Source organism: Hylobates moloch, unplaced genomic scaffold, assembly GCF_009828535.3.
Source record: "Hylobates moloch isolate HMO894 unplaced genomic scaffold, HMol_V3 SCAFFOLD_5, whole genome shotgun sequence".
Lineage (NCBI taxonomy): Eukaryota > Metazoa > Chordata > Mammalia > Primates > Hylobatidae > Hylobates > Hylobates moloch.
The window spans coordinates 121,379,897-121,392,911 of record NW_026652280.1 but is presented as its reverse complement, the minus strand read 5'-3'; the positions used below and the strand labels follow the sequence as shown (position 1 = coordinate 121,392,911).

The 13,015-nt window shown below is 33.5% G+C and overlaps 1 long non-coding RNA gene across 1 annotated transcript in view; it reads right to left on the bottom strand.

The window, feature by feature from the left end:
- Window positions 1-13,015, bottom strand: part of LOC116468365 (uncharacterized) — a 97,101-nt gene that overhangs the window by 57,993 nt on the left and 26,093 nt on the right. The window contains exon 4 of the long non-coding RNA XR_004248030.1: window positions 2,625-2,803. This is a non-coding gene — a long non-coding RNA (uncharacterized LOC116468365). The remainder of the gene's footprint in view (window positions 1-2,624; window positions 2,804-13,015) is intronic.

The window sequence follows — 13,015 nt, the reverse complement described above, 5'->3', positions numbered from 1 at the left end:
AAATGAGAACACAAAATAATAATGTGTTTAGACTTATGTTTTTAAATTTCTAGCATATCTCTAGTGTTTATTGCACACAAAGCTTAAAACCATATATCCAACTGTGGTTGAACATTTTTGGCTTAGAAACACTGAATTTATAATTTATTTATTCAACAAACATTTATTGAATCTTTATTAAAATTTTCCACTCTACATAAAACTTGAGAGTGGAGCTAAAATCTATTTCATCTTATTAAATCTATCATACCTTAGTGTAGCAGAAAGGGATTCTTATCATATATATGCTGAATAAATCAGTAAATTAATTAAATATGCCATGTAGTATTTTCATTGCTGTTAGGAAAGAACTGGTCTTTACACATAAAATACATTGTAGAAGATAACTTAAGTGGAAAAGTCTTACATCTACTTAGCACTATTTACTTGAGCAAAACTTCTACTAATTATGTACAAAAAGTCAAAGATATTTTAGAGTAAAAAACAGAAAATGAAACAGACGCTGCCCTCTAAGAGTGTACAATTTTCTCAGAGATAAAAGAGATTAAAATTGTATTTTACATAATAATATAAGAAAGATGATAAAAATTCATGCAATAATAAATGCACAACAAATAAAATATTTATGAATAAAAGATTTGCTACAGGCTTCAGAACCATATGACAGCATCATGTCAACATAAAGCTCTTGTTTTGACATTTCTGTGTAATGTAAGAAAATCTCAATGAAACTGGAGCAAGAAATTAACTTGCCTGATTAATATTAAAGAAAAGCCAAGAGTTAATCAGGATTTAGGCACAGATGAATCTAAAGACTTAAATTTCGTTGTCAGTCCCTGTCTCTGGATTGATTAGACAGCTTTTGCTACAAGTTAGGAAGTTGGCTGCAACATAAACACACACACACACACACACACACACACACACACCCCTTTCTTTCCAAGCATACATAAACAAGAACATACATGCCTAATTTATATTTAGCATATTAGGTAATAGTGGAATTGCTTGGCTTCATATTCCATGTATATTATTTTCCTAGCTATGAGACCCTGGCCAGGTTTGTGTGTTTTTTGTTTTGTTTTTTTTGTTTTGTTTTGTTTTGTTTTGAGATGGGGTCTCACTCTGCTGCTCAGGCTAGAGCACAATGGTGTGATCACAGCTTACTGCAACCTCCGCCTCCCGGGTTCCAGCAATTCTCCTGCCTCAGCCTCCCAAGTAGTTGAGATTACAGGCATCTGCCACCACACCCAGCTAATTTCTGTATTTTTAGTAGAGATGGGGTTTCACCATGTTAACCAGGCTGGTCTCGAACTCATGACCTCAGGTGATCCACCCGCCTCAGTCTTCCAAAGTTCTGGGATTACAGGTGTGAGCCACTGCGCCCGGCCTTATTTTTATTTTATTTTTTTTAAATCCTATCTGAGGCTTTGATTTCTACCTCAGAATCCTCAGAAGGATTAAATAAAATGATTCAACTTGAAAGGCTGCTATCAGGCCTGACAAATAGTAGGTATTCAGTATAATTGTTGCTATTAATATAATTATTATTATGATAATTTTACATGCAATAAAAATGCCCTCTCCAATCCCCAAATATAGGCAACTGTTTCATCTTCTGCAGAATCCTAAGTTGATGTCATGGGGCAGTAGTTCTCTGAATCTAGGATGCTCAATATGATTTCTCCAACTCAGGTATATTTTTAATTTATCATGGTCCAGAAATTCTGAGCTAAACAATAAATTTAACCACATATAACACCTCCAACATACGATCATAGCGAAAACCCAGCAAAAACAGCAACAAACAAAAGGGCAGGATAATTATAGTATCAAATGTAACTTGACAGTGAATAAAGAGACACAGAACACAATGTTTGGGGTTCTGTAGTACATCCCATGTCTACCTGATGTGGGGAATTGACTACTTCCAGACTTGGCAATGGTGTGCACTCTGGATTCCATATATGGTTGCCTCTTTTTCTGTTCTCTGAAACAACCTATTTTGCACAATTTATCAATAGCCATCTCTGAGACAGGAGAAATGGGACTTGTAACTCATTAGCAGGGCTTGTCTTTTTTAAGAACCGGGGATTTCTGTAGGAGCAAGCTATATATTAGGCATATGTTGTCAGGCTGAAAAAAAATCTGGAAGTATAACTCCCTTAAAACTCAGAAACATATCTTTCATTTTAATTACTAGATACTGTGGAAACAAAAAATATAAATTTCGCCACTTCATAATAGGCCACGTTCTAAAATCTACTTTTTCTGATAGTAATATAGCCACTTCAGCCTTTTAAAAATTAAATGTTTTTAAGTTATATTTTTACATATTGTAACTTCAACCTATTTTTTTATAATTAATGTGAACTTATTTTAGACAGCACATAGTTGTGTCTTCATTTTTATAATTTATCCCTCCAAAATTTGTCATATCCCTCTCTACTGCCTCTCTCCACCCATTCTGATCACTGACAAGCATTGATCAGCTTTCAGTTGCTTTAAATTAGTTTGTGTTTTCTGTAATTTCATATAAATAGAATCATACAATACGTACTCTATTTATCTGACATCTTCAACTCAGCAAAATTATTTTGAGATTTATCCACTTTGTCGCATACTTGAATAGTTCATTCCTTTTTATTGCTGGGTATCCCATTGTATGCATATGCCACAATTTATGTATCCATTCGCTTCTTAACATACATTTGGGTTGCTTTCAGGTTTTGGCTATTACAAATAAAGTTGCTATGAATATTCACATACAAGTCTTTGTATGGACATCTGCTTTATCTTCTCTCTGGAAAACATTAAGGAGTGGAAAAATTGAATAATAGAGTTGAAATGTGTTTAACTTTTTAAAAACTGTCAACATGTTTACTATTCCACCACAGCAGTGTAATGAGACTTTCAGTTGGTCCACATTCTCAGCAGTGCTTGCCATTTTTAGTGTTTCTAGTTTTAGAGTTTCTTATAGGTTTGCAGTAATATTTTGTTTGGTGTTATAGTTTGCATATCCCTCACAGCTAATAATGTGGAGCATATTTTAGTGTTCTTATGTGCCATCCATTTATCTTCTTTAGAATTGTTCCCCATTTAATTTTGTTTTCCATTTGCATATCTTCTTGTTAATTTTGTACTATTTATTACTAGGATAGTGGCTATAAATAAAAATTAAAGCCAACTGGCATTGGAGTTTTCTCTGTTGGAACATTTTGAACAATGAATTTAATTTTTGAATACATGTATAAGCATAAGGCTATCCAAGTAATTTCTTTTTCGGTGAACTTTGCAGTTGCTATCTTTCCAGGAATTTTACTTATTGTATCTAAGGTGGTGAGTATATTTACATAAAGTACTTTTTGTTTATATAGCATTCTACATATTTTTAAGATATAGTAAATGTATATATCATTAATAATGTTACCTTTCTCATTACTGATATCAATAATTTATGTTTTTACTCTTTATTCATGACGACTCTGGCTAAAGACATCAATTTTACTAATATCAATGATATAGCTTTTATTTTTACTAATTTTCTCTGTTTTTATATCTTTTAATTCATTAATTTTAACTCTAATCTTTGTTTTATTTCCTTCTTAATCTGGATTAATTTGTTAATTTTTTTAATATTTAAAGGTAAAAGCTGAGATTATTTGCTTCTCTTCTATTTATTTTTACTGTAAAATGACAAATTATAGTTGTATATAGTTATGGGAAAAAGTGATGTTATGATTTATGAATACAATAAAGAATAATTATGCTGTTAATTAATATATCATCACCCCAAATACTTATAACTGTTTATAGTAAGAATATTTGAAATTTACTCTCAACAACTTTGAAATAGACAATACACTATTGTCTATATTTACAACTCTGTGCAAGATCTCAAAAATAAATTTATTCTTCCTATTGAACTGAAGCTTTGTAACCTGTGACCATTATCTTCTCATTTCCTCCAGCCTCCAGCCTCTGCTTCCTGCTTCTATGAGGTTGATTGTTTTAGATTCCACACACAAGTGAGAACATGTAATATCTCTTTCTGAGCATGGCTTATTTCACTTAGCATAGTGTTCTCCAATTCTAAACGTGTTCCAAATGACAATTTTTTTCTTTTTCATGGCTAAATAATATTTCATTGTGTATAAGCACCACATTTTACTTATCCATTTATCTGTTGATAGACACTTCAATCATTTACTTAAAGGAATACTCAACATTTGCATCAAATGTATAAAAGTGCTGCAAAAAAACATGGGAGTACAGACATTTCTAATACATGTGTTTGTGCTATTTATTTAACTTTAAACACTGCTTAAGCCACATCTCTCAAATTTGATGTTGTATATTTTTACTCAATTAAAATATTTTTGATTTTTAAGATTTTCTTTGACCCACAGTTATTCAGAATTGTGTTGTTTTGTTTGTAAATATGAGAGATATTTCAGAAATACTCCAAGTATTTATTTAAAATTTAATTTCAGTTTTGTCAGAGTATATGTTTTATGATTTGCAATTTTAAAATTAATTGAGACTTTTTTGCTTTATCTTATATATTGGGATGTATGTACGTATATATGTATGTATTTAAATTTTACACATTAAAATTTGCCATGTTGACAAATTTTTTTAAAGATCCAGTTCAGTAGGGTTAAGAACATTCACACTGATGTGCAACCAATGATAAGATGTTTCTCAGTTTGCAAAACTGAATCTCTAAACCAATTAAACAATTAAACAATTCCTCATTCACACCCATCTCCCAACTACTATTCTACCTTCTGTCTCTATGAATTTGACTACTCTGGATATCTCATGTAAGTTAAGTCATATAATAGTTGTCGTTTTATGACTGGCTTATTTCAGTTAGTATAATGTCCTCAAGTTTATCCATGTTGTAGCTGTAGCATGGGTCAGCATTTCCTTTCTTTTGAAGTATGAATAATATTCCATTGTATGTATATACCATAATTTGTGTATCTATTCATTAATCAGTGGATACCTGCATTACTTCCAACTTTTGGCTACTACGAATCATGCTGCTATCAACTGTGAGATGTGTCTACATTTACATCTATCTATCTTTGTGTGTGTGTGTGTGTGTGTGTGTGTGTGTATACTACTATGCAGTATTAGAGACAAAAAAAAAATGACTTTCTCTTATGACCTTGCTTGCTCAACCTAACATTTACTCTATTATAATATATAATTTTAACTTTGACTTTTTCTAAGACTACCTTGGCCTAACCTTCCAGTTTGTTCTTTTACTAAACAATTTTCTTCTCATCTTTGAAGCAACTTTATCAATGAGATGACAAACTTCAAGGAAATTAAACTCAGATATTGCTTTTTACTGGCTTTTCTTGGAAGGCAATTAGCAAGGATTTTGACCGAGGGGCTTGATTACTCTCTTGAAAGAATAATGCCATTCGGTTACTTACTAAGTGCTTTAGAAGATATCTCAAAGAAGCATGCTTCTTTCCATATTTTTTGCCTCTCTACTCTTCAATTGATTAAAAAAATTGAGTTTAGCTATATAAACACCATGATAATTACATTCATTTATTAAAGCTGCTTAGCATTGTGCCTAATCATTATGAGGCACAGTAAGGATTAGTAACATTATTAAATATGCTAGATAACTTTGCTATATATTGTATTTGATTAAAATCCTAGATCCTACTTGTGTGTGTTCAGATACCCTATTATTTTTTCAGGAAACACTATCAAATCACAACTTAGAAAAAAGAAAGTTCATAGTTTCCTTCTGCTTGTCTTTTTCTGGTTTCCTATCACTCTGAAGTTAATGGATACCATGACCTTTTATTTACATAGATGGCCCTAGCATGCTGAGGGTATGTGTGGGTGAAAGGTCCTCCATAATGATACTCTCTGGACTTTTTTATCCACTCTTTTTCTAGGCTGTGGAGTTTCTCAGGACCACAGCATAGACCACCTTCTCTTCATTCAGGGAGAGATTAGAGGGCTTTCATCTTTACACATGATTTTATGTTCCATCTATACAATAAAGATTCTAAATTTATATCTCTTGTCCAGACTGCTTGTATTAGTCAGAGCTCACCAGAGAAACAGAACCAATAGGGTATTTATAGATATATAAGAGGGGATTTATTATAGGAATTGGCTCAGGCAATCAGAGAAGCTGAGAAGTCCCATGAAATTCTATCTTCCAATTGGAGAACAGGGAAGGCTGGTGATGTAATTCAGTTCTAGGCCCAAGGGATGCAGTGGTGTAACTCTCAGTCTAAGGCCAAAGGTTGGAGAACCAGGGAGCCTGCTGATGTAATTTCTGGAGTCTGAATGCCTAAGAACCGGAAACTCTGATTTCTAAGTGCAGTAGATGAACGGGCCAGCTCCCAGAGAGAGAGTGAATTCACATTTCCCCCACTTTTTTGTTCTATCATGGCCATTAGTGGATTAAATGATACCTGCCCACTCTGGTAAGGAATGATCTTCTTTACTCAGTTTATAAATACAAATGTTGATATCTTTCAGAAACTCCCTTACAGAAACACTTAGATACAATGTTTTACAAGCTATCTGGGTATCCCTTCACACAGTTAAGTTCACACATAAAATTAACGATCAAACTACTTCTCTTTCCTTCTATTTCTTGACTGTGATTAATCAGTATCTCTATTTTGAAGACAAGCAATCATTTACAAATTAATGTGTTCAAATCTGAACTTGTAATATTCCACATGTATCCCTCAACCCACCGTTGTCATTATCTCATTAAGGGATACTTCATGTTTCACTCACTATACAGGTATTAATTTATGTGAAAGACATTGTGTTAGGCACTAAATGATAGCTGTAAGCAAAACAAAACTCTGCCTTTATGGGACTTACATCCCCATATACCTGATGCACAGTTCATACAATTGGGACACCTCTTTTCCATTAGCCCTCTACATCTTACCTCCAATATAAAGAGCAATTAGTCTACTTATCTTGTTCTTCACTACTACTGTATAGTGGTTCTTCTCTATTACTATATGTGGTTATTGATGATGCCACCCCAAATTTGTTAAAGTGTCTACTTTACTTGTAACACATTCCCTACCATAGCCTTCATGGTTCTGTAAAATTTATCCCTATTAGAAAAAGAAAATAAGAAGAAAGAAAGGATGCAATGAAAGATCTTTTTTCCTCTTTCTATGATAACCTAGATAATTTTCTAATCATGTTTTTTTTCCTAATATTTTCTTGCTATCATGACATGTTAATTTGTGGACTCCTCCTACTCTTTATTATTATTTTTTTAAAAAATAAAGTATTATATTTAGGGTCTAGACTAAACTCCTTTAACAAGTATATTCCAAATAACTGAGTTTAATATGATGGAAATTTGTCTCACATGGGAAAGACCAGAGATAAGCTTTCCATGACTGTGGAGGCAACCCTGTCATCCTTGATCAATGGATTAATGGTGGCTGTTCCACTTCCGCCTTTCTAGTAGGAAGACAGAAATAGAAAGTGCAGAGAAGAAATTTTAATTTTTAAATGAGATCAACTTGAAGTTGCACAAACATCCCACTGGGAACATAGCCACATAGCTCTATCTACAAAAATATATTGGAAAATGCAGCTTTCCTTGTGCAGCCATCTTGTCCTAAAACATGTTGGTGAAATGGGTTGATATCTTTTCACCAAAAAAAGAAAGACACAATGAATACTGAAAATGAATCAGAAATCTCTGTCCCAGTTAGATCTTTTTCAAATTTTGCTTGGTAAAAACTATAAATTAACTCTTTCTTCTTTCTTTCTTTCTTTCTTTTTTTTGAGATGGAGTTTCACTCTTGTTGCTCAGGCTGGAATGCAGTGGTGTGATCTTGGCTCACTGCAACCTCTGCCTCCCTGGTTCAAGGGATTCTCCTGCCTCAGCCTCCTGAGTAGCTGGGATTACAGGCATCCACCACCAGGCCCTGCGACTTTTTTGTATTTTTAGTAGAGACAGGGTTTCACCATGTTGGCCAGGCTGGTCTTGAACTCCTGACCTCAGGTGATCCACCTGCCTCACCTTCCCAAAGTGCTGTGATTACAGGCGTGAGCTACCATGCCTGGCCTTTGTCTTTTCTTTCTAATTTTCCTTTTGTCTTTTAAAATGAAGCATAATGTATTAATCAGTCAATGTGTATGACTCAGTGAATATTTCAGAAAGAACTCTTCTGACATAAAATTTTAATCTAGTGATTCATAATTTTATAAGTGAAATATGACACATTTTAAATTCTGAAAATAGTAGGTTATATATTAAATGTAAGACCTATATCAACCATTACTAGGAAGCTGACAAAAATAGTGTCTGTCAATAAGAAAATAATGACCAGTATTTTTCCATATTTAATCTAATTTAACATTAAAAATTTTTATTAAGAGTTAGTCATATTGATTTCCAAGTAAAAATGATAGTGGGAAGCATAGTTCTAGATTCGCTACACAGAATGTGTACTTAAATAACTCAAGTATGAAAAATAAGTAAATGAAAAGAAATATCTCCACTTCTACTAATCAAACAAAAAATACTTCAAACTCATGCCATGAACTTTAAGTAGCAAAAGTCCATGGAAAAGATAAGAAAGCTTCTTTATAACTTTGTTCTCACACTGCTACAAATAAATACATGAGACTGGGTAATTTATAAGGAAAAGAGGTTTAATTGCCACACAATTCTGCTGGCTGTACAAGAAGCATGGTGTCATCAGCTTCTGGGGAGGCCTCAGGAAGCTTACAATCATGGTGGAAGGGGAAGGAGAAGCAGGCGTGTCTTACATGGCTGGAACAAGAGGAAGATAGAGAAAGGGAAGGTGCTACACACTTTTAAACAACCAGATTTGTGATAACTCACTCTCAACATGACACCACCAAGAGGGATGGTGTTAAACCGTGAGAAACAACCCCCATGATCCAATCACCTTCCAGCAGGCTCACCTCCAACATTCAGGATTACAATTAGACATGAGATTTGGGCAAGGATACACATCCAAACCATATCAGCTTCTAACATAGAGTAGTGAAAATTTTAATTCACTACCCACTTACCAGAACTGTGATTATATAAAGTAGAATAAAGCCAGGAAGGTTATTTAACAAAATCTCAAGAGAGAAGACAAAGATTGTCTGCAATTAGCTCTAGCCAAGCTGTTTTCCTCTCTATTAATAGTTTTCATTTAGAGGACAACGTAAATCTTAAAACTGTGCCTAAGAACTGAAGACAATCAGGTCTCAAACAAAGCAGAAAGTGCAAGAAGAAAAAGACATCCATAGACCAAAACCAATAGATGATCTGAATAGAAGTCTCCATGGATATAACAAAAACATACGACCTAAAACAGGCAAAAGCATAAGACAACAATAAATATTTTAAAGAAAATGGGCAAAACCCTGCCTCTAAAAAAATATGAAAATCAGCCAGGCGTGATGGCACACACCTGTAGTCCCAGCTACTCGGGAGGCTGAGGCAGGAGGAGAATTGCTTGAACCAAAGAGGCAGAAGTTGCAGTGAGCTGAGATCACGCCACTGCACTCCAGCCTGGGTGACAGAGTGAGACTCTGTCTAAAAAAAAAAAAAAAGGAATTAAAAAAAGAAAAAAGAAAATGAAAAGGATATTTAGAACTTAGAAAAGTCTGGCATGGAAAAATATATAATTTAAGAAATAGGAGAACATTCTGTAGTGTTAATTTCATAACATAGAAGAACTTAACATGATTGTAAATTTAATAAGAAAGGGATAGGTGAGAGACCATACATTCAAACAACAAAATGAGATTAAAATAGAAATAGCCAAACTGAAGGAACAAGTTAATGACAAGAATATCAATGTCCCGAGACGGGCGGATCATGAGGTCAGGAGATCGAGACCATCCTGGCTAACACGGTGAAACCTCGTCTCTACTAAAAATACAAAAAATTAGCCGGGCGTGGTGATGGCTGCCTGCAGTCCCAGCTACTGTGGAGGCTGAGGCAGGAGAATGGCGTGAACCCGGGAGGCGGAGCTTGCAGTGAGCCGAGATCGCGCCACTGCCGTCCAGCCTGGGCAACAAAGCGAGACTCCATCTCAAAAATAAAGGAATCTCGATGTCCTCTAAAAAATAAATAATAAGCTAAAACAAAGGCAAAAGACAAAAGTGACATTTTACGTTTTACTCGATACAGGGAAAGTCTTGAATTAATAACTGTAAGTCAAAGGGAAAAAGCATAAAATGATAATATCAATTCACAAAATGCTATATCTTATAGAAGACAGGCAAGAGCATCTGATGAAATAATAATTGGAATTCCCAATAGATAGAACATAAATGTATTTAACTAAATTACCAGTGGATGTTGTTTTGTAGTGAAGAAAAATATGTGTAAACTAAAAGTACACAGAAAACTTCAGAAAAAAATAGAATGATTGACATTAATAAATCTTGTAAATTATTAGCTTAATTTTTTTTTAAATGTTATACTCAAGTGTCCACATGAGAGGAGACAGGGCTAAAAATCATCCTAGTCTTAAAGTTAAATACATAATATTCAAAGCCTAAAATGTGTAGTTACAAAAAAATTTTAAATTAAGAGTTTTCACTTTTAATAAGAGAAACTGAAGTCTTTACTTATATGCTCATCATTTTTTTACAAAGTGTTTTTAATCTAACAGTCAAGAAGAGCAGTAAAAGAGTTTACATTGTTAAAGAACTATATTATAACATCCTACATAATAAAATATGTATCTTTGGCTATAGTATTTAATTTTACTTTTAAAAATGCTTTATTTGTATATTGCCTGTGTGGTTACAATTAATATAAACTATTCATTCTTTTAAATCTAAAACAAACAAAAACTTTGGGAATTTTGAAAAGTAGAATGAATAATCATAGTGATTATTCTCTTTATACCTTTCAAATTTGTAAGAAAATCCTATGTTTAATAAGCTAATTTATTAAATATTAGTGTAATGAGCATTTTGTTTAATTGAATTGTGACTCCGCCATGCATTATGGTATTAACAGTCTGGCTCGAGGTCTACATGGAATCTGGTGTCTGACCCATATTCATTCCCTTTAAACATATTCAACACTCCTCCCTTAAGTTGATGTTTGATAATGAGAAATTTAGCTTTAGCTCAGAAAGTCTTGTAGACTTTTTTTTAAATGAAATATTTGTGTTTTGCATGTTCTTTCTTTATATTTTAGATTTTTTTTCTAGATTTGGCAGAATACTACATCTTGAATCACAAACTCTCAACCCCATACTGAGAATGTGCCTTCTTTACTCCTTAGCTATCCTCCTCTCTAAATGTGGAAAGGAGATGCTCTTCATCCTGCACTAAGACATATGGAGATTGCTTCTCCTATTAACCTATTCAATTTAAAAAGTGTATCAGAAAACTTAAAAATAACACTTAAGTAGAAGCTCAGCAATATGAATTAGACCACCCCAAAATAAAGGTTAGAAGCCAACAACAGCACTCACTTCAGCCACAACAGGTACTAAATTAATGGCCACAAGATGAGCTGAACATCAGAACAGCTATTGGGACTGAATCTCCTGATAAAATATCTTAATTGAAAGGAATTTATCTGGTGGTAGGGTAGAACTGAGGCTTCAGATTATTATCAGTAACTATATTTTATAGTAGCTGCTATTGTTTGAATGTGTCTCCTTAGAGTTATGTGTTGGAAATTCAATGAAAATTGTGCTAATATTAAGATGTGAGACCTTTTTGCTTGCCCTTGTGAACAGATTAATGTTGTTATCACGGGGTTGGCTTTCTCATCAAGGGAGTGGGTTCCCTGTAAAAAGGGAGAGTTCCCTTACCCTCAGTCTTGCCCTCTCTTGGCCCTTTCGTCATAAGATGATGCAGCAAGAAGACTCTTGACAGATGCCAGCCCCTCGGTCACAGATGTCCCAGCCCCCTTAACTGTAAGCCAATGCATTTCCATTCATTATAAACTACCTAATGTGTAGTATTCTGTTGCAGCAGCGCAATACAGACTGAGACAGAAGCCAAGAAAAATTAATACAGTACATTTTGTCAAAAATACTTAGCTGAAAACATTTTGAGTGCCATAGTGCAAAAAACAGTCAGGAAAGACATTAATGGCAGATATCCCATGAAAACATTATGTTTTTATTTTGAAATTATTGTCCATATTCACTAGCCATAAATACTCAAATAAAATACTGGAACCAACATTGCTGTTAGAAAATCTTTGCCAGTGGAAAAAAAAATGGTTTTCTTTGAAGCCTGCATTTGGGCTGTTGGGAACAGTACCAAATAAAACATGTGTATTATTTGGAAGATGTGCTTTAGTGTAAATACTATTCAATATTTATTTTTGATTTGTTTGTTACTTCTTTTAAAGAGATTATCATTGACAGCATGGTCAAAAAGCTTTTCTTAAATATATCTGGGTTTGTGTACGGGATCTACTCCATATGATATTTAATATTAAACAAATAATCTAACCACTGTTTCTCTCTTCTCTACAAAGAAATGCATTTAACAACTACTTTACTTTTGTGATCATAAGAAGTTATTATAGGTTATAGCTACTGTGAACTAAGCCACAGTTTACAATACTAAATTTATTCCAACAATGGATATTTTTGAGCAACTTCCACTCTAGGCACTTAACTCATTTAATACAATAACTGTTATTACTAAAAAAGTTCTGTGAAATCTATAGTCTCTCTCTCTCTCTGTCACATACACACACACACACACACTTCTATGTAACACTAATAACCCCAGCCTCAGGAAAGGTCATGGACAGTTGTTAACCAATTTTGATAGACTTTTTTGATCCAGAAACATAAAGTTAACTTTGCTAGTTAAATCCTTACGTATTTGGCTGTCTGTAATAATTAGTACCACCACACTTTCTGATGAAGTTACTCTGAGTTAAAAATCTCAAAGAGAATATATAACATGGTTGTTATTTTGTTTTATTTTCTTGTATTTATAAACAGAATAGCATCATGATTATGCATAA